Source organism: Passer domesticus, chromosome 15 (assembly GCF_036417665.1).
Source record: "Passer domesticus isolate bPasDom1 chromosome 15, bPasDom1.hap1, whole genome shotgun sequence".
NCBI lineage: Eukaryota > Metazoa > Chordata > Aves > Passeriformes > Passeridae > Passer > Passer domesticus.
Window position 1 is genome coordinate 6,559,349 of NC_087488.1, and position 20,524 is coordinate 6,579,872.

At 39.2% G+C, this 20,524-nt stretch overlaps 1 protein-coding gene across 3 annotated transcripts in view; it reads right to left on the reverse strand.

Annotated features, from left to right (window-relative positions):
• Positions 1-20,524, reverse strand: part of GRIN2A (glutamate ionotropic receptor NMDA type subunit 2A) — a 161,311-nt gene that overhangs the window by 123,888 nt on the left and 16,899 nt on the right. The window lies entirely within an intron of this gene.

The window sequence follows — 20,524 nt, forward strand, 5'->3', positions numbered from 1 at the left end:
AGAGCAGATTGGGCTGAGCTGAACTGCAGGAAACACTGATTTATACAGGGCTGTTAGCCTGTCAATAATAGGGTAAAATACATTTGTTCTGAGATGTATGTGTCAAAGGCTATTTCCTCAAAGTATCTAATGAATAAAAGGGTAGGACAGTGCTGTCATTTCAGCTTGGATCAAAACTCACTTTTTATGTACCTTACAGGATTCTTTAGAAATGTAAGCATCAACAATATTTTGTTATCTAATAAATTAGGCATCTTCATTAATTTAAGGGAACAGTGCAGAAATCTGAAAAGAGACAGTACACTCATAGATAGTATAATCTCTTCCAAAAATATATTTTATGCACTGATGGTCACACTGCTACAATGCATGTACAAACTATGTAAATGACCAAACTATAACCTAAATTTCTTATCTGACATCTAAATCAGATGTAAATTGATCAGAACTATGATATTAATTTTATAAGAGTGACCACAGATTAAATACCACTGCTGAAAAAGTGATTCTGTAAGTAAGCTGCAGCCACAAGAAAAGGCTGATATAATGCACCTGGAGTGCTTCTCATTTACACACCTGAATTATAAGGAAATGTTCTGCATTTCCCCTTGGGGAGGAGGTGAAATATGCTCCACTGAGCTGGAAACTCACTGCTCTTGATTTTTCTGCCTCAGGTTGGCTTAGATATTCCCCCTGTAAATCCGGCAGACTCATAGTGGGAAATTCCAAATATATAATACTCACATTTGTCCATGTCATGTCAAAGTCATGCACGGTTTTATCATGAGTGTATATGTACACACAGAGATTTTTACACACTCACACACTCTCCAGTAACATTTCATTCTGCCTTCTTCACTGTTTCCCTACAAAGAGGCTCAGCAAGGGCCAGGGACTGCAGCATGCCCAGGTTTCAGGAACCACTCCAGAGCCCCAGACACGGAGTTCAGCCTGAGCAGAGGGAGGGGAGCAGCTCCTCACTGCACCTGCCTGCCCCTGCTGAGCCCAGCAGGACCTGTCCTACCACCCCACCCTGCCCCTTCCACCACAGCTGTCCCAGCTGCTTCTCCACCAATGTAACTTTGCCTTCAGCCTTGGAAAGAGACCAGCTTCTCACTTTTTTGTTCTTGCCTCTCTCTCACACTTTGGTAATGCTGATTGAGGTGCAGACGTGCACAGCAGATTTTGCTCAGGCCAAGCACCAAAATAGTCCAGGCCTTGTTCCAGGCTGCACCAAAGTCCTAAAATGGTTTGGCCTTGTTCAGCACTTCATCACTTGGCTTTGACGCATATGCCAGACTTCAAAAAGTCACCACTAGTCAGCATCACATGTCCAGACAAACAGATGTAACCTATATTGTCACCAGGACCGTCTGGAAGAAGGACCAAATGGTGCCAAGCCCTCCTTCTACTACTTCAGGACATCCTTTGACTTGTGAACAAAGCTCATCAAAACAGTGCATAACTTCCCTACACTGGTAAAGCATTTCTCAAGGCAACTGTCACATTCTTAGGACATGATTGTCCTTGTGACTACAGCTTTTATTGCTCCTAGATTGGACTACAGTATTTCTGTACCCAGTAACAAGGAAACTTTGTAACGCTCCAAAGGATAAAACCCAGTGAAGGTTCTGTTATACACAATAACCCCCTGCAGAGAGCACAAGATTTTACAGTACTTTTTAAATTAAAAGTACCTCAGAAGAAAATTCATTAAAAGAGTTATCCTTCTCAGTATCTGTTTTACAGATAGGAAATTCTGGCATAAATTATCACAAATATCTAGGGCCATATACAAATCTAGCATGGTATTGTTACTACTAGGACTAATGCATGTAACCTACTCTTTTTGTGCAGCTGTAAAATATTTTCTCTAAACCCATTGCCTCTTACTCTAATAACAAAATTACTCTTTTATCCACCTACTGAAAAGGAAAACAAAAAAAAGAACATATAAATCTTGCATCTGAAAGCTTAAAAGTTACAGCCTGGCCTTCCCCCATCCAAGGTCCTGCTTTTCTCTTTAAATCACTTTGAATTCTAGACAGTCTGGCTACATTGCCAACATATCCATTCTGCTTTGCATGGCTTGATTGCCAGATTTATTTAAGTCCATATAATTAAGTACAAACCTTTTAGTCTGAAACCTACATGTCGGGAGTGCAGGAGCAAGCATGTCTGAAACTCTTAGAAGTTCACCATTAGTAAAACAAATATATTATTTTAGAACTATAAAACAGTTATACAGAGTAGGCTACATTTAACCTTATGGAGCACAATGGGCCATGAAGTACAAAGCAAAGATCAGTCTTCCATGAAGTTATAAATGAGGCTAAAATGCAGACAGACATACTGACTCCTGGAAGATCCAAATTTAGTCAATTATGAGTCTTGGGTAGACTAGAATAGTAACTCATTTTTCTGCTAGAAGTAGCTAATTACAGATTTAGAACAAAGTTCAGCAAGTTGTGCAATTTCCAAAATACAGACAAATTGAATGACAGGTATCATTTCAATTGTTATACACTTATCAGAGTACCAGGAAGATCATGGAAAGCTGGTGTTGGCACGTGTAGGACTGTTGTAAGTTAATCCTAGGTATACAGTTATTAATAGCATTTTAGCCATCAATGACAGAGTTTGACCAAAAGAGATAATGCTTAAATTAAGGGTTCATTTGGGTTAATCAGTGTTTAATTTGACAGATTTTGTCTGGACCAGAATGTGAACACTAGTTTATCAAACCAGCTGTATAATTTTTTTAATTATTTCTTTCTTCCAACCTTCTAGAAATTTTGGTTTTGTGTTTTTCTTTTTGCATTTCAAGATTTCTCTAGAGAATCTTGCAAAATAAATTATTGTATTAAAAATCCATAAAATTAGTTGCAGCAAGGTGGTGGCTGCTGTCACCACTGTGCTTTTAATGTAATTCATATTTTGCCCCTTTCAGTAGTATTTTTGTGTCAACATTTTAGAACCAAAGAGGTCACCTTGATTCCCTTTTAACAAATTAAAACTGATAAATTCATTTTCAATGGCTTTAAAAATAGTTTGTTGTTTCTCCAATGAACAAGGCAGTCACCTCTCTGTTAAACTGCACAACGTGGGGACTCCCAGCCCTCTGATTTGTCAGGATCTCTCTGCAGAGCCTCTCTGTCCTCAGGGGAATCAATGGCTCTTCCCAATTTAGTACCCTGAGTATCCCATGCAAGTCATGTATGAGGACCTTGAAGAGCACAGGACTGAGGATGGAGCCCTGTGGAACCCCATTAGTGGCAGGTCACCAGCCTGCTGTCACCCCTGTCACTGTAACCCTCTCCCCAGACCATGAGCCAGCTGCTCACCCATCATGGGATGTGTCCAGAAGGATCCTGTGAGAGACAGTATCAGAAGCTTTACCAAAACCCAAAAAGAATACATCAACTGGTTTCCCTTGATCAACGAGATGAGTTACCTTGTTAGAAAAGGAAATGAAATTCGTCAAGCGGGAATTCCCCCTCATGAACCTGCTGTGACAAATGACTGTGCTGTCTTTCAGATGTTTTTCAATAACTCACGGAATGATCATCTCTGTAATTATACCAGGCATCCCAGTGAGATCATCAGGCCTGTAGGCAGGACCATCCCTCTTGCTCTTTTTGAAAATTTGGACATTAGCCAGCTTCTAGTAAACTGGTACCTCTCCAGATTCCTGAGACCTTTCAAAAACCATTGAGGCCTCAGCCAGCTCCTTGAGTACTCTTGGATGAATCCCATCAGATCCCACAGACTTATAGGGATCCAAGTGTTCTTATCAAAACCAAAAGTGAATTAAATGGGGGGCAGAAACAAGTGATAAAATAAGATCTTATTCCATTCTACTCCACTAGAAAACAGCAGATAGAGTTTCACAGAAAACCAAAACAAAGCTTTTGATTTTACCATGAGTATTTTAGGTTTGCTTCCTTCCTCCTCCAACACAAACTGCCCTTAAGCTGAAATCGTGCACAGATTATATTTGTAAATGGACTGTTAGTCATCTACAGAATTCTGTCCAAGGTCACGAGTGGCAGAAGCCTGATAATTCATCCCTAAATGTATGTTTTACAGGTGGTCTTCATTTTAAGCAGTGAGGACATCTGCTTGTACAAAGTGACTCACCCAGCACACTTTTGCAAGCATTTTCTCCCAGACAGCTTTACTGGTTTTATTTGCATTTAACACAATGTTAAGAAACATAAGAATTTTTCTGCATTTGTTGAGCACATTTGAAGGACTATATGTTTCATTAAGATAGCATCCTGAGCCAACACTGACAAACATCACTCAGCTTCCACAGTAATTTCTGAATCACTGGGAAACACACACACTGCAAGTAGCTAAATGCTATACTCTAACAACTACTCGTGTGCAAGACCACAGCTTGGACACTCAGTAAATGTCCTAACAGAAATCTGAGAGAAGCAGCAAGGAAAATAAGTCTTCCAAGCTGTCTTATAATAATGAACCAAAATCATTCCTAGTACCAATGCATTGACTCATGTGAATTGTATATCTAAAGGCAAAAAGGTTTATTTTACTGATATGCCAGAATCAATAGTTAAACTTGTTATTTTAAAATCTCAAAAACTGTTTGCCCTCCAACTGGTAACAGATAGGGATGTTATATCTTCTTTTAACTCAGGTGTCTGCTCTAGATCAGTGCTGTGACAAAACTGGCAATGAACTAACATCACACATTGCAAGAAAAATCCTTCAACATTTACAAAAGAAATTTTAAAATTAAGCAAATTCATTCAGCCTCTTCTAAAGCAATTATGCAACACACTATAAATTTGAACAGTACCATCTGGTAGGAAGATGTACACTGCACATGTATCCATTATTCGCACATTTTCACACTGTACCAAGCCTCTGGGGGAATATATTTTACCATGATATTTGAATTGGAAAAACATCATTTAAGGACTTGAATTTGAAAAGAAATGGTTTGCATTTAAATGCAGTTACAGAATTAAAAGTTTAACTCACAATACAAAGTAGAAATAATATGTATATTATCTAATTAAATGGGTCAGGAAGAAAGATATTGACACCACCATTTTGAACATCTAGTTTAAGTGTTACATTTGCTACACAGACACTGCACCAGGTCTGACTTAGGTTCACTGAATGCCTTCAGCTCTTCAATATCTGTTCAGGGAACATGAATTCTTAATTAAAACACAAGAAAAATAACTAAAGGAACTGTAAATATTAGTTAGACCTTAAATTCATAGTACTGAAGCTTACTTTATTTCAAGATCTCTTTCCTTCACAGTGCAGATATGTGAATTGGCAAGTATGAAGCCAGCCTAAGGGATGAAGACTAGAAGAGATTAGAAGCATGCGTGGCAAGGAAAAGAAAGACTTCCAAGAAGCATGCAAAGATCCTTTCTTCATACAGGGTTTATCAGAAAAATGGCCGGTATTGCCAAGATCAAAACACTGGGGAATTCTGTTTCTTTGGATACAGCCAGGTTCTGGAGAATATCACTGGACAAGTGAGACTTAATGACCACCATGCCCAAATGCATTTGTGCCCAAACACACAGGATCCAGCAAATCTCAGACTGGCTGCAGTATTTACTGAGCTGATTAAGCCATGTTCTATGGCTGCAGTTAAGCATCACTGGTGAGGCTTATAGACAGGAATTAGAACTTTATGTGCACCAGCTGAAGTGATCCAATGCAATAAACTACCTTTAGCAGCAGACCTAAGATAAATCCTTTTCCTTAGATCACTCAAATTATCCCCTCATTCTTTTATTATCATAACTCAGAAATAGAAGTGTATTAATGCTTGACTCATGTCTTATTCGAAAGTAGAGAGCAAAGGGCAGAAACAAACAAAATTTCACTTGAAAAATATAGTTTCTATTTGCAGGAAAGATCTAAACTAATTTCTGACGCAGACTTTCATAAGCTCCTTTGCTATAAAGATGAGTCTTTCTTTGTCAGCAACTCTTTTTCCTCAGTCATTGCACAAGTATAGTACCCCAACACTCTCTTCAAAGGATCATGCTGAAATCTTGCACTGAAAATTCAAACATAAGGAATTGGGTTCAGATGAAAATTACTTGGCTTACTTTCCTGTCTATTTTGACACAGAAGTTGAGAGAAAAAGAAAAGTATTTCAAGGATCTCAATAAAAAATTATATCTGACATATCTAGAGCTATTTCCTATCCAGATAGTTGTCCCCAAAAGAATGGAATTAAAATTAGCTTTAAATGTTTCTTGAGATATTGGACAGGCTTTTCATCCCTGACCATTTTGCCATCATCTAACGTCCAATTAGTACTGCAGAATCCTACAAAGAGTTTAAGGAGCAAATCATCAGAACCACCCTGGGTTCCATACGTGTAGAAGCCTCAAGATTAGCAGTCTTCAGAGCTTTTTTCCTATGTACAATGACAAACTGGACAGGACCAGGTGGCAATTTTGATGGATGTTAAACCAACACTGATATATTTATAAAGTTGCTTGTGTATTTGGTCTACCAGCAACCATTACTTTAATTAAAATTACAATGCATAGCTTGTATTTATGAAAATAGGCCTTGGGCATTCTTGTTGTAGAGTCACAAAATTGAGAAGACTGAGAATGAGTCAGAGAACCTCTACTGACTCTAGCCAATTTCTCTACAGAAGGCTGCTTCACACTTTTTTATAGAGTAAAGAAAGCACTAGGAGAGAGCTCGATCTCATCTGTTCAAGAAAGTGTAAAATACATTCTAGAAGTGTGAGAAGAACCAGTGAGAGAACTGCTGGGGTTTTCTCACTGGATGCCTTTATTTGAATGTCAGCAACTTTAATCTAGATCACTCATTATATAAGAGGACCCCACAAATTCAGTGATATATTGGAAAAAGACCTTTTCAACCTGGTTTGTGTGGGTCCTCTATTAGTTCTTAAAGCTTGCAAAGCCCACTCAGGACTAACTTGTACAAAAACATGAGTATCAATAAATACCCTTTTAAAATATCACTTAAGGTCACAGCTAAGACATGAAATGTTACTTACAATACACATTTTGTTTGTCTAAGCATATTTGGCAGGTAATCTCACAGTACAGTGAGCTTCCTCTATCAGCTCAGGTTTAATTGCTTCCCAGCACACACTCTTTTCCTATTAATGATTTTTGACAAATTCACTGCACATTAACGTTCGTTACTTGCTCTCTCATGCAAAATGGGCCACTATCTCTCAATCCCAGTAAGTTCTCAAAATGAACTAGTTTCTAGCTCAGACAGGTGCAGGTGTGGGCACTGCCACGTTTGGGATGCTGCCAGTACAGTTAGAGGCTCGCCTAGCCCAGCCCCAGTCAGAGCAGTGAGCAAGCAGGGTCTCTTCTTTACTGGGGCACCACTTGAGAAAATACTACCTGCTGTTGTTAAATAACAGAAAAACTGGGGTTTTTATAGACTAGATTGGTTTTGAGCCATGCAAATGGAACAGAAGAGGCTTTGAGGACTGTTACTGCAAAACCCTTCAGTGCTAGGTTTCAATCAGTAAGCTTCCTCTAAGTGTTCCACTGTGCTATTTCTGCAGTCAGACAGCTTTTCCTTTCTCTTGCTGATTCTTCAGCTCAGATGAAATTCCTAGAATTAGACATGCTTTCTCTGTCCTACCAGGATTCAGTTCCTGCTTGATCCTAGACAAGGCTTTCAATTTACCACTCAAGACTTTCTCTCCAGGAAGGCTCCAACTTCCCAGTCAAGAGGACCATACAAAGCAGATTGGCACTGAGAGTGTTCTACAAGTCTACCATTTCTGCCCCCAGCGTGGAGTTGATGACCATTTCTGAAATACAAACAGAATTAGTTCCCAATTCACTTTCCTGCACTCCAGTTGAATATTACAGGCCTCTGGCTATTGGTCAAGTCTCTGATATTTAACACAAGAACACTGTGAGAATCTTTTAAGAAACTGCAGGAAAGCTTTGTGAGAGAAGGCTAACTGAAGGGAGGTGATTTCTCCTGCATGACATTGATACTGGCTTGGAGTCTGTAAAACTTGATCTCATGAGAAATTGCACAGTCAGTCCTTTAAAGCTATGCACCCTCTTCACCTGCAATGTAAATTACACATGAAAAGCATAATTATAATAATGGAATATGTATTTGTGGGGTAGATCATTTAAAAGCTAGAGTCCCAGACAAGGAAGATAAGTTTCCACTACTTCCAAATTTTCAGCAAAAGCAAAAGTTACCAAGATGTTCTTAAAAATACTTTTCTTGATTTAAACTGTAAAATAAAATCTCAACCTAAGTTGATCCTTCTGGTATCATTAATACTAACTCTTGGACAGTCTTCATTTCACCACATTACTGCAGAAGGCAACTCCTGAGATACCTACAGAGCCTATAGATAATTTTTTATGTTCTCTCAACTGCAAAATAAGCTTATTTATACATATAAAAACATGTTCTAAGGTAACAGATGGGTGATTCTGTGAGAAATATGCACATAAATTTTAGGTTTCATGTGAGCTGTAGATGAAAACAAGCATACTGCCTCCAATTGAAATCTCCCAGCTGTATTGATTTTTCAGAATGGAACATGAGTAGAAGTTATTCACAGATGCTCTCCTCCTGCAGCAGCAAGCTGCTCTCCCTCCTCTCATGGGGAAAGGTGCACTGAGGAGAACTACAGATGAGCAGGGGAAAAAAACAACTACTCTAGGCATGAACTGCAGTGGATCTTGCTGAAGAAAAACATTTGCTCAGAAGTCCAGGAATTCTTTTTCTTTAAAAAGCCAAACATTTTTTATCTCTCTTCTCCTTTCTCATCTCATTCCCTTCATCATATATGCACATATAACTCCACTGTGTGGCCTGCCTCAGACACCAGTCCTGTCACAGAGAGCAATGTCTCTACTGGTCTCTACTCCACCCCAAAAAAGTCTCAGTCCCAACCACTGGCAGACATTCCTTCATTTCTTCATTGCCCAGTCTCCCAAAAACTTTGCAATGGGGCTTTCTCCTCCCTCTCCCAGTGCTGGTGTCCAGGGAGTGACTGCAGCTCACACAGAGCATTGCCTGGGCTGGCTTCTACCTCAGCAGAGAGCTGAGGCTGCCCCAGGCAGGCTGTCACACACTCCTAAACAGCTTGCAGAATAAACCCAATCCAAAACCCCCACGGCTCTTTGAGTTGTCTCCCACCTTCACAAAGTAAAATGTCATGGCCCCTGCAAGGTTGCCAGGAAGTTTTTAAGCAGGGATTCTGCAACCAAGCATGTGCAGAATGGATACTGGAGAACCAGGTATGTCCCATGTTGGTAGGATCATGGATAGGAAATCCAGCTTGGATTCATGGTACTTGTGATTTACATTGGCATGGACACATTTGACCTCTTGAGTTTGTTTTTTAATTGTTTGGATCCATGATTTCATCTGGCAAGCATCCCAGTAACAGAGCATTTAGGGATGCTGACTCAGTGAGTTAACCCCTTCTGAACAAAACCCCTGCACTCAGGCATCATTCAGGAGCAATCTGACTGTCAGTGGGATGTCCACACGTAGCCGGCACCCCACAGCAAGCTGTAATATTCTGCAGGAACAGCCTTCATGATCTTAGGACAAAAGAACATTCATCAGCAACAAATTCTGAGCAGAAGCACCTGATACAGTCACGACACGCTGCCAAGGAAGATTTACTTCTTTAGTGAGGCACAAGATTGCAACTGCTGAAATTCTGTCTCCTGGGCACTTGAAGTCTATAGCACCTCCACGAACTCGAAGTTTACTCAACTAGAAAAACTAAAAATAAACCCAAATATAAATGATGTGGCAGACTGACATTCATAGATTCTGAAATCCAATGCACATCAATGCTGACCTACAACAACCAAAGCTGCATTGTCATTTCACAATTCATAGCTTGCCCTATATAAGAGATGCACTTCACTGGTGCTAAATTCTGAAGATAACCAGCAGTCATAATTGTCATCACCATTACAAGTCCTTTTTTTTTCTTATTGCATTCCTTTAAACAGACCAAAATGAAAAACCTTGGCAATTCCTCCCAAGGTTATTCTGCACACTCCCACACAAGAGAATTCCTGGGGGTATGGATCTGATGAAGTAATGAATCACAGAGTTTTAGAAACAACCAGGAGACCTCAAGAGCTGGTATAAACAGATCAACGAGCGTTTCCCTTGCAACTGCACCGTGACAGAGACTGAGCTCCTGCCCCAACACACACCCCAGGGCTGCTACCTTTGGGATTCCAACATAAAAAACTGGTGCTGTGCCCAGTACAGGAGTACAGGTCCCACACCTGGAGGCTTTCATTCTGGTTTTATTTAAGCTTATAGATGAGACCCACATACTGGATCAACTGCACAGAACTAACATCCCATGGCTCTGAAGCATCCTGAGCAGCTATAGCTGTAGTAGGAACAACTTCACAGAGACAGACTGATTCAGATGTTCCTGCTGGAGAATACTTTTGTTTTTCCATGAGACAAGCAGTTCTGACAGTCCCTGAAGTCTGCAGCTGGAAGCCTCACAGAGGCAGCAAATGATGCTGCAGCAGAGAAATGATGGCTACTAAGTCATCATCTTTAGAAGCAGGAGCCACAGGCACAGCACTCCTCTGACACGTTCACACACCAGGAGCAGTCTGCAGAAGAATTAGCTCCAAATTGGGTCCTCAGAGTAACAAATCTGGGGATTCTAATTGTTCACCTTCAGCACAGAAAAGGAGGCAAACATCCCCTTGGAAAGGGAACTCTTTTGTACCATTCATCTCCTTCAAAATATTGAGGCCCAGCCCAAGTCCCAGATCTCAATTTTTGTAAAAGTTTTATGGTTAGCATGACACCTACCAACAGAAATATTTCAAGAAGGTGTAAAATGATATTACATATCTTCCTGAATATTCAGAAGATCAGATAATCAAAATTTCTCATCTCAGAGGGATCATTAGGAAGTGCAGGTCTCACTCTAAATTGTAACTTCCAACCACTATGGATCATTCTAGCAAATACACCCAACTATTATGTTTATCCCACAGCTTAAGTCATCTCCCAAGTGACTACTGGAGCCCTCAGTTTCACTTGTTATCTCTTCAGTGGTATAGTTATGCATGACCATTAGAGCATAAAGGAAACCAAAATTATTAAAAACATCAAATAAATGGGATTTATTCTTACAAAAACAGTTTATATGAGGTAAGGCATTAAGTTTTGACATTAAATGTAAAGCAACATCCATTTTCAAATTTAAAACCCCTCTTTTAAAATAAACCTATAACTGATCCACAATGTTTAGTTATTCTTGATATTCTTCTTCCACATCCTCAATTTCTATTTCCATTTTTTAAGTATAGAGAATGTGCATTAAACATGACAACGGAAAGATGCTTTTAAAATCAACAGTGCCTCGTCTGAACTAAAAGCATCAGTTATTTTTTGCAGAAATCCACTCCCTCCACTTGAAAGCAAGCATTAGCACATCTTGATACACTATCCAATACCTTGAAGGTCTGAAAAGGAACTCACATATTTTATAAAAACCAGCCTTGACTGCACATAGCCTCTTTGCTTTATACCAGCATTTAACCAAATTTGCAAACAGATAACAGTGGAGAAAGCAGGATAGCACACAACACAGCTAGGAAAATTTATAGCGTGGACTACCGGAAAAACTAAAGAAAAACTAAAAATAAAAATTTAAAAAAAAAAAAACTAAAGAAAAACTAAAACTACTTTTACTTAATTCTCAATTCACTTTAAAAATTAAGCCCTACACCTGCCACAGAACAGTCTCACTAAGTCTGGCTAATCTTCAGGGTAACTGCATATGGCAAAAGGAAGATTCATTTACATATCTTAACACACACAAAAAAATAAACAGCCCGGAGAAATTGTGGCATATACCACAGACACATTGTTCCAGAATAGCCTCCTGAAATAAAAAAAAGAAAATTCTAAATTCTTAAGAAGCAGGATTCAGGAAAAGCTACAACCAAAGTTTTACTTTCTGAGGCTTGCGTGCCTTCCCTCTACTCCCGTTATGTAAAACGCTTGAGCACAACGTGCTTAAAGCAATCTCGCCCTGTAATCTCCAGCAGAGAGCTAAAGGATGCAGGAGCTTTTTCACAAAATCTGTCTTCAAGCCATCAGCTAAATATTCCACAATCCACGGGTAACTGCCTGGAATGAAACAGCATGTTCTATTCTGGATTTGGGACCTTGCAGCTTTAACCAGTTATTTACATCGCCATGAAGATCAGCTTGAATTTTGGAGATGTTGCTGCAGGAGATCTCCACCAGCAAGAGCTGTCACTGGAGTCCTGGGAGGAGGGAGCAGGAGGGTAAAATGATGGGTAAAATGGGAGTTAATTGGAGGAGACCCCTTGCCCAAATTACCTCTCCAGGTGCAGCCTTATGGTGTAACTGGGAGGTAGAGCACTACCAGAACCTACAGCAAAACTTAGCACTGGAGTCCAAGATGAAGATGGACTCTAACCATGAGGGAATAAAACTGGAATTTTCCCCACTTTGATGTGCCTTGGCAGAGGAATCCGGTGCAGTACAGAGCCCTGAGGCTCTCCATTTTGCAGGGAAAATGAAAACATTTCTAATGCTGCAACAAGAAATGCAGAAGTATTTTAAGGAAAGTCACTATAACATAAAAAGAAAATAATAATCCACCACTTTCATACCCTGTTCTATACATCTTATCTAAAAAGCCATCTCCTATATACAAAATAAGGACAGACTCTCACATTATGTTTCACAAATTCAATTAGAAATATAATAATCCTCACCTTTTTTTGTTACATATTTTAAATAATTAAGCAAGGAAAGTTCCAGATACCCATCCGCAGTATAAAGCAGCAGCTTGTGCCCTCAAGGCAAGCTCCATGTAGACCAGCCCTGCCTGTGTTCTCTGATAAAATAAGGCAATCACTCTGAAGGAACTGTCACCATTAATGTCACTGTAACGAGTGCTTTTGACATCTCACCAACTTGAATTGCCAGAAATAAAAGTTAGAGAAAGCAAATTTCACTCTGCTTGCAGAAGAACACTTTATTATGAAACCTTTGAAACAAAATTTCCACTGGCCAGGTGCTGTAATGTTCCTGGTCACTTCTTTTCAAGGAAGCATCAAGTACCTGTTTCTGTGTCATTGATTCCATTCCCTACAGTGAGCTGTGGAGGTGCAAGTGACAATTGTCCACTTATACAACGCAAATGAATCATCCTGTCACTGTGCTCCTGTGCAACAGAGCCAAACAGAGTTTCAAATCTCCTTCTAAAACTTATTTTTAATAAATAGTTCAATTCTAGAATTCTTCCCAAAATTTATCCACATCTCATCTGCCTTCCCTAGCCACACACCTTGTTACAAACATCAAACACTGAAATATCTGAAGTTCTGCCTCATCTCACAGACTGTAACACATCTCATTGTCAAGCCCCTTGCCTGTCAGTGTGCAAGCTGTAAATCCAAAAACCTTGGGACAAGCATTACCTGTCACCTGTGCTGGCTGGCTTGGAACTGGCTGTCCAGGAGGTCCCAAGGCTGGGTAGTAAGATTCTCACCCTCTATTTATACTTTGACTGACAGTCATGCCTAGAGGGAATCCTTTCCACTAAGCCTAATTGTTTTACTGAAATGCTGCCAGACACCTCCATCACACCCCTGATGTGCCAGGAGGAATTATAGCTTTTATTTGCACTTTTCTGAAAATAGCTCAGCAGTGCATGCCAAGATGGGGATCCTGACATTATTCACAATTTGGAAGAGGCAAGCTATCAGTTATCTTTAAACAAGGCACTGTTCTGCTTTCTTTTATGAAAGAAATTATTCTATATTCCAAGAGAGGGACAGTTAAATGTAGCTACCACTTCAAAGGCATCCCAGACAAGAACAATCTTTTGTAAAGACCTAAATTTCCTGCCACAAGTACACAAACAGGAATGATATCAGTTGAGATCCCTGTTTAAAAACTTCTTTGGTAAGTAGTTGTTGATTATTCTTTTATGTAGACATTGTCTGTTTTCACCTTTTAGCATGAACCAGAAGAAAATATCCTTAAAATGGGAAGTGCTGCTTAGGTTGCAGTGCATTTGCATATACCATTCAGCTACATTAAATAATGATTTTTATAGCATGAACTATAACAAAGATATTTCTCTTAGCAATTATAACACCATTCATGTGATAACCAGAAAATGCATTTATGCATATAATAAGTGTCAGTGCTTTTGTCCCCTCTATAACAATACCTCACATATCTATTTTTCCCCCATAACCAAATATTTTCCCATAGTCTCATCAATGCTGCCATTTTAACTCTGATGTTATTAATGTTATTTATCATTAATATTTATCATTGTTTAAGGGGAAAAAATAATACATACAATAAAAAAAGGCAACAAGATACATATTTCTGGGCTAAAACCAACTCATTCAATAGCACACTACTTGCAGGACTTTGCACACTGGCACACAGCAAAAATTCTCAGTTGTGTCTTTCTTCTACAGACACACTCTGTTAATATTCCCAGATGGAACACAAATTTTGTTTCCTTGAACAGCATGGCCAGCACACAAACAGCTCTGTTTGCTTTTCAATTTCACAAACATCCAGTGCTGCCTCAGCCAGCTTGAGCTTGTTAAGCCTCCTTCCCAGGCTGTTTGCTTTGTTTCAGATTTCAAAGCACAGTGACTTTTCTTCACACTGGGTTTTGCCCAGTGGTTGTCCTGTGCTCTGCTCACCCTTCTCAAACTAAAGAACAGAACAAGATCCAGTGATGTGAGTGTTGTACACTGGACTGTGAACCAGCATGCAAAATTTTCTGATTGATGTTACTTTGTGTGACACATGATGTTGTAACTTCCCCTAAATAATTTGGTAAATTGGTATTAGGCAAGGAAAATAACCAGAGATCTGGAATGGAATTTATTTCTAGTCTTTCATAGGCCAGTGACACAGAGAGGAATACTTTTACAAATATAAAAGGAATCAATTCTTTAAAAAGAAAAGCATCATTCAAGATTCCAGGTACTTTCTGCTTTACTAAATGGCATGCACACTTACAATTTAACTTGCAGTGGATTAATGCAACATCCAGGGCTCTTTCACAGAGGAGCATGCAAGCATTTCCTAAACAGCTTACACCCTTCTGTGTCACTTCAGTATGCTTCAGCATATACCTCAGCTCAACTAGCTACCCTAGCAAAGTGTATCCCTGCAGAGAAAATACATTTTTAGGTTTCTTGTCAATGCACAAGCATTGTGCATGATGAATTAGGCTAGGGAGAAATAAACACTATCTGGTTTATTGTTTTGCCTTTCCCAGCAATCAAAGGGATATCCTCAATGAAAAGCCAATAAAAGTTAAAGGAGAGTATTTCATTACCCACACATTATTTCATAGGTACTTGTTGCCACACTGATAATTCAGACTTGAAAATCAGGTTACTTGAACAGCCAGTAGATTACAAGTCTACTGGGAATAGTTGGTAACAAAATTAATATTCAACCTATTAGGACATTTGTTCTCATTTGGGATTTCCAACTTATTTACCTGATAGACTTTTTGCAGTGGAAGACAGTTCACAGTTCATAACTTCAAACTTCTTCAAGGCAGCTCCCAAAGAGAATGAGATCAGTGGGATTTTAATCAACATGGCAACATGCCAGAGGAAAATACAGATTTTCATACCTAGTAGGGTAAATAACAGACTATTCACTGGACTGGGAGAAAATGGGAAAAGTTAGTAAGCACCAGAGTGGGAATATGTTGGGTCATTTATTCTTTTCCCCTCATTCTCTAAAAAGACTAAAATCATGTAATTTACAGAAACTATTTTTCTGCCAGCCTGAGTAATGGCATCCTCTGCTCCATTTTGTCATAACCCTTTAGCTAGTCTCTCCTTCCAAATCTGGGTGTCTGCTAATGTCTGCTGTTTCAAGCCTAAAATATTACCAGGATACACAAAAGCTGTGTCTGAGCAGAGAGTACCTGGAATAAGGTAACACTGCAGCACAGTCCAGCCACCCATGTCTGAAATAATGATAAAGCAAAATCTGCTGTAATTCCCAAACCACAGATGAAGTCTGGGAAAGCAGATTGACCATCCTCTGGCCAAAGTCCCAGCCTGAACTTCAGACCTCCTAGTACCTGGAGGAGTGAAGGAACCTGCCCCATATCACCCTTCTCTAGGAGTCACACCTGCAACCTTCCAAATTCCTCCCTGTCACAGAAATGCCTCAATATCATCAGCACCACTTTTTGTATAAATTTATCACTCACAAGCTCATTAATCACTTCTTAAAAAGCAGAAAATAAATACTTCAATAGAAGATGACACCAAAAGAAAGCAACTGACATATCAATTGTTCATATGTGAGCAAGAGCTCTTTACACACATTTATCTGCCTTGTATGGTACTTCAGTCCTTTAAGGACTACAAATTTTCCTGCATATCCATTCAGACAGTTACTGATAAACTTAAAGACTTACATGAGAACAGCCAGCTTTGAAAATCAGGGTCTGATTTTGAGATCATGTTTAACTTGGACTAAAACTACAGCAATTATAAATGCATGGAGGTTTTTTCCAAAAGCACCATTGAAAAGACTGCTCATTTGCTGATTTTCTAGATGTTTCTCAATGTTTTGCTCTCTTTGCAGCATGTTGATCTTCTCTTTGGAAAAAACACGGGGCCAATTCCACAAGTTTTCTGTCCAAAATAGCAGACAAAGCACAGCTGCCATTCCAAGGCATTTCCAATGAAACTGAGGCAGGAGCCAACTCTCACTTTTAAAGCAGAGGCAAGCCAAAGGCAACTCACCTGGCCCTGAGGGCTTCTGTGTGCCAGTCAGACTAGATCAGATGCAGCAAAAGAGCAAAAAAGATGGAAGAGACAACTTAAACTCCAAATACTTTTCCAAAGCTCTCCCAGCAAAGTAGGTCTAGAGCAGAGACAGTGGCAGCACTGGGGAGGGATCAGGGGGATCGAGACAAAACTGACTTGATGAACATGAAGCTGAAAGTAGATGGTAGTCCTCTCAAAATCAAAAATTGAAACCTCAGTCAATAAAAAAACAAGAGGAGAACAAATGCAAACGTGGCTTTGTTGGTGGACATGGAAGAAGCACCAGGAGTTTCAGCAACACAATTTTATTTCATGACTCTGTGCATGGTCTCATCAGTAAACCAGTGAAAACAGAAGCACTGAATGATGCCTTTGCTAACTCAGAGGTTAGGGCATGTTCTTCAAAAAGAAACTGGTGCCTGGCAAGGAACTCACAAGGCTACACTAACTTTTTCCAGCACCTCATACCTCCTTGTTTAATGAGGTAAGTAGAAGGAAACAGATGTATCCCTTGTACATCAGTCCCACTTTAAAAAAAAAGGGGGAAAAAAAAAGCTTCATCCCAAAAACACTCAAAACACTAAAACAAAGTATGCCATTCCAATTTTATTTCTTCTTCTCTCCCAAAAGCACAGCTAGGAAGGCCTTAAACTTTCTGAAGCACTTAAAAAAAAATCTGTATTGGCCTTTTCTTTCTACATGGCAGCATATATTCATTAATAAGCATATTTTAACAAAATAATTGGCCTCTGAAGGTCCCTGAAAATGAAACAGCTGTAAGAGCTAAAGAGATTAGAATTCCAGTGTTGATGAAGTCTGGAAAAAGTGTGAATTGCTTCAGGGAAGAAGCAGGCTTGGTCACTTTGAAACAGAATTTTTATCCAATTTGCTGTTCAACCTTTTTTGGAGGAAAGAATACAAACAGTTCTAAACCTGTGTTGTAGACCATATGTAGGATTCATTAACACATCATTTTAACCTTCCTCTCCAGCCATAGCAAATCATCAGAAAAAATATTTTGCCCACTTCATTAAAGTGTTTTAGGAAGACTATTCTGTTCTTGCAAGAGCATTATTTCAATTCTTTAAACATAGCCACAGAAAATGGCAAGAAAATAATGCAGCATAACTAAGGTTTCACAGTCTTCCTTTCCTAATGTTCTGCTGTATATCATGCCCTGAGAGCTTCACTCAGGTACTGAGAATCCATCCTCCCACAGCTTGAATCTGCAGAAAAGTTATAGATTCTGGAAAGCATTGCTTCTGTAGCCTTTTTTAATAGCTATTCAATAATAAAACCAAATTCTCAGTGATAGTGACACTCATTTCCAATTGCTCAATGAGGCCAGATAAAGTGTGATGTCTCTGAAGAACCCTTCATAGCTGAAGACTCTTCAAGCTCTGTGAACAGACACCTGAAATCATCCTTTCCTCAGGATAGCGGTGAAAAGAAAATATCATTGTACATATAATATAGCAGTTTCTACTCCCTTGACTAGATTACTTACAATGATCACATTATCATCACCTCTTTATACTCACTACATATGTATTAGCCCATGGCTCATTCCCCTGTGTGTCATGGCAATCACTACAAACCCTTTCTCCAGGGCAAAAGCAAAAACAAATAAAACATTTTAGTCCATGAAACAAAGTTTTAAATGAGAGGCAGAATATTCACCAAGATATTTTTCAGTGTCAAAACCAGCTGGTTGGTCCAGAACTGGATTATTTACAGACAGAAATACCACCATGCAATGGCAACAAACATCCAGCACATGCATGAAAAACCTGTAATGTTTGTGTTTCCAGCTGCAACTGCAACCCAGACTGCCCACAAATTTAGGTTCTATAAAGCACTGCACATCATGTCTGACATGCAGACATCATCACTGCCAGCTTAGGCTGAGACTAAACCATGGAACACACTGGGGATCTGTTATGGATACTGCAACCTTCCAACCACGCAGCTCCAGGGCTGGTAACAGGTTTTCCTTTTCCCTAACACACCAAGATGACAAGCAGCAAACAGCATCATTCTTCCAAGTGGAAAGTACATCTTCATCACATCTCTCTTGAGAATTCTGTTGCTGCCTGAGGCACAAAAGAACAAAATACAAAAAGGCAGAAATACCCGAAGAAAAGTCAAGTTCTCCTGCTTCACATAAAAAGGTAAAGATACTTCTAACTTCTGGGGAAATGTTATGTTCTTTTCTAGGAGATGCGGCTTTAAAAATTTTTAGAACATAGTTCACCATATTCCAACAAGAATCCCAAGGCCAGTCTCTCCAAGGCTGATGAGCAGAGTCCTTGGCTGTCTGATAAGGAGTACATCAGGATCCTACTCCTCCCACTTCACCTTACCTAATCTAACATTTATATAAGCCTGACTGGATTTGGAGGCAGTGTCATTATACTGTTGCATAATTTTTTCAGTCTCAAGCTTTCTGTAAATGCAAAGAAGAATGTAGAATTAGAAAGAACATGCTCATCCTTCTTCATTGATCAGTTTCCATCATAACACCAGCCAGCTTCTTGCCATTCCTGAGCTTCTTCATTTTCCATCTAAACACCATTCACCACTTTCAATTTCCCACCTAAGTTTCAGTTGTCTGACTCATTTTATGTTGTTTAATCAGTTGTTCTTCTTCCTACATCCAGCCACCATATCCTCCTCCCACGCTCATTTTTACTGGATTAAACAAAACCAACTCACCTCATCTCCTGGAGGTAAGACTTTCATTCCCTGGCCACTGAAGTAACAAATTTCTAAGCTCATTACAGGATCAGGTTTTTTTAGAAGATGGGAGACTAATTGCAGACAGTATTCCAGAAATTTCTCTATTTCTAATAGCTGCACTGATAGAAATTAGTTAAAGGAACATCCTTCCACCTTCTGGCCCAAAAACTTTTTCTGCGTTCAGCCAGTCACCTGGGTCCTGTTAATACCATTCCTGTTTTACTTAATTATTTTTTCCTAAAATATGTATTTATACAGCAAAAATATGATAAATGTATATATGTTAATACTTCAAACTACAAAATTTATCTAGAATATACTAAACTATAAATTGTGGGGCTGTAAACAGGCAAAGCATGCCTGAGCTGTATTTTTTATCAAAATAGAATGCAATCCAGTGAATTCACCATACTTCTTTTAGCTGTAGTCTTAACCTCAGAAAATTCCCACCCTGGTCAGCAGACATAACTAATCAAAAACCAGACTAAAAAGCCACAGTGAGCAGCACAGATTTTAATCCTATCCACCCAGTCATGGAGAGAACTGCTAAAATCTGGGTTAATCCTTCCAATCCTTAGTCAGAAATGAAAGTATGTGCAATTGAAATAGTATGCCAGAATTAGATTTGCTTGTGCTAAGGATTTGATTAAGCCAAAAATTAAGATCTGAAATAGCTTCAGTTAAAACCAAAGTAGTGCATTTCCACTGACAGATATTATAATCCAAAAGAGTCGTTGTACTGAGACCAAACTCATAACTCTTCTCTCCACAGGAAATTAATTTGGGACAAATCCCAGACACACTGATTTTCAGATAGTTTTGTCAAAAAGAAAGGAAAAAATATGAAAAAAATCAGCTTTTCTCTGAAGTGATGATGACAACCACTGGACTAGAATGTCATGAATAAGGAATGGTCACTAGTG